Source organism: Denticeps clupeoides, chromosome 20 (assembly GCF_900700375.1).
Source record: "Denticeps clupeoides chromosome 20, fDenClu1.1, whole genome shotgun sequence".
Classification (NCBI taxonomy): Eukaryota; Metazoa; Chordata; class Actinopteri; order Clupeiformes; family Denticipitidae; genus Denticeps; species Denticeps clupeoides.
In genome coordinates, this window is record NC_041726.1 from 1,390,599 (window position 1) to 1,393,500 (window position 2,902).

Below are 2,902 nucleotides of genomic sequence, written 5' to 3' on the forward strand. Positions count from 1 at the left end.
GGCTTCATAGCTCAGTGGCAAGAGCACTGGTCTCGTAAACCAGGGGTTGTGAGTTCGATCCTCACTGGAGCCTTCAAATGTCTTTCTTAAGGGGCAGTGGTGGCCTGGCGGTAATCAGAAGGTTGCAGATCCGCCGAGGTGCCACTGAGCAAAGCACTGGTCCCATTCCCCGGGCGCCTGTCATGGCCGCCCACTGCTCACCAAGGGTGATGGGTTAAATGCAGAGGACACATTTCACTGTGTGCACCATGTGCTGTGCTGCTGTGTATCACCGGTGACAAGTCACTTCACTTTCACTAATCCAGAGCGATTTACAATCAGTAGTTAAAGGGACAGTCCCCCCCCTAACTACATATGATCCAGAAGGCTGCAAAGTCAGAGGATCAAACCCCACTTTCCCCCTTGTGTCCCAGAGCAAAAAAAACTAAACCTGAGTGTCTGGTGCCGTGTGGTGGGTTCGGTTCCGCTACACCCCACCTTTGTACAGTACTTCTCCCCCTCCAGACCTCGAATATCGAAGCATTCCGCGCTCACCCCGGACTCAGCTTTTTTCCCTAATTGGGACGGGGCTTAATGGGGCGTGACCACGGCTTGCACGAGGGCTCTTTGTATAAACCCCGCCTCCTGTCTGTTCCCTCGGCCGCGCAGGCACAGTCAGGCTTCCACCTTATATTCTCCCCGTCCTCTCAACCTCTCCACCCTCAAGCCTTGTGCATGTGGCGTCTCGTCGAGCCGACCGTATTGCCTTTTATGTAACGGAAAAGGAACGGGAAGTGGTTCTCACGCTCCGCATTACAGCCGATCCATCACTCTCGCCGCCTCACTCCCGCCTGTCAGCGAATCAATCTTACACCCTGTCATATTCCTGCCTCTCCGTGTCTCTCGCTCGGTCTGTCTCGGCTGAATCAGAGCATGTCGTGCGGAGCTGACTGGACACGAGCTCTGGGACGAGCGCGCTTAAATCAGCACACTAAAGATATAGCGATAAAGTGAAGTGACGGTGCACACAGTGAAATTTGTCCTCTGCATTTAACCATCACCCTGAGTGAGCAGTGGGCAGCCATGACAGGCGCCCGGGGAGCAGTGTGTGGGGACGGTGCTTTGCTCAGTGGCACCTTGGCGGATCCGGATTCGAACCGGCAACCTTCTGATTACGGGGCCGCTTCCTTAACCGCTAGGCCACCACCGCCCCAAAAATATAGCAGGATGTTGATTCACAGTTCCTCCTCCTGTCATAAGAAACGTCAAGAGTTACGTACAAGGTCATGATTAATAAGAACACTGCTTTCCCTGCTGCCGAAGGTTAAGTGTCCCCCAAACCCCCAAACCTCCATATAACGATAAGAAATAATACTAAAAAAATTCCGAGCCCATGTCTTTGTGGCATCTACAAGGCCCCGGCATTCCCAGTAATGCACAGGCCGGCTGTTCCGGCGAGATCGGCGGGTTATTTCTTCCCTCCGGCGGCCTTTTTTTTTACGGTGCGGCCTGAAAAATGCGCGATTGTTTTTGGCGAGGACGACACTGGCCGCCATTGACTCAACGCGCCCCACCCCCCCCGTTCCTCTCCGCGGCACTTCGGCTATGGCCGGTAACCGTAGTCAAACGCAATTATTGATGAATCCAAGTCGGGTTCCCGCTTCCTGCCGCTCCACGGCCATGTTTTTTCCCGACCGGAATGCCATACCGACTGCGCGAGCAGGAAGGGGGTCGTCGGAGCAACGACGCCTGATTTGCTTTTCTTGGGCCGCCGGCTCCAGACGAACGTACACAGCCTGCCGCACGGTCACCCCCACACATGCGATCCACCGCGCCTCCATGCCAAAAACCCCACTCCAGGAGCTCTTTTCTAAAACGAGACACTCACGGCAGTTTTTCCACCATCATCCTGCTCCATCATTTCCGTCCACTTACGTAAAAAAGAGGCCGCGGTCCCGCCTCCGCATTGTAGCCGGAGACATCAGCGAGAAATAAAAAAATCCTCCTTGAATACGGTGAATAGAAGCTATTTTCATCTATCTCTTAATGGATTTGCCCAATAGGATTCTTGGAATTCGTGTGCTCCCCTGCTGTCAACATGAATGGATTAAATCCGCACGCATCATCTGAATGTTAGAGTGTTCGAGTCTGAGTGTGTGTGTGTGTGTGTGTGTGTGTGTGTGTTGGACCCTGGTGATTCATACTTGTATAGACTTGACCTTTTTTGCTGTGTGGTCAGTCATCTACCCCCCTGTGTTGGTATTGATTTTCGTTTTTTACCCCATAGTGCTGTACAATAAGTGATCATGTGAATTCAGAATAGGTGCTTTAAAAAAAACAAAAAAAAAACAGTTTAATTTTGTACAAGCAAATTCATCACTATAATGAATATTGCAATATTCATTACAGTGCATCACAAGCACAAACTATCTGGCAGACTGTGGTGCATTATGATACATTTTTATTAAGAAGTATATATTGCATTGTTCATATCCTTAAATGCATTGTAAAAAGTGCTTTCAATGGCTAATTCTGTCTCAATTCAACAATTTGTCCACTCTGAACCATCTCAGAACTGATCCATTCTGTAGTATTTTTCACTTTTATTGTCACTTTTAGAGGCATATACCTCTGAACATTGAAATATCCACTCCAAGCATTATTCCAAATGTATATTTTTTTGGCTTGTTACGTGTATTCATCTTATATCAAGGGCGCTATTTTGAAACTGGCACTAAGCACAACACCGGACCCTAAGCGTGGGTCTTGTTTGCTAGTGTACGGTCAAAAAAGTGTGCTCATAATTTACATGATTAAATGCATAATCTTTAATGATGTTCCCATTTTAAAGTCTGCTTATGAAAACGTCATTAAAAGACCATGCTGTGGGTGATGGAAACAACTAGACACCAACAAAAAGGGT

General features: G+C 48.9%; 1 non-coding gene across 1 annotated transcript; it reads left to right on the forward strand.

The window, feature by feature from the left end:
• trnat-cgu (transfer RNA threonine (anticodon CGU)) lies at positions 1-73 on the forward strand. The gene has a single exon. It is a non-coding gene; the product is annotated as a tRNA-Thr (tRNA).
• The last annotated feature ends 2,829 nt before the right edge of the window (positions 74-2,902 follow it).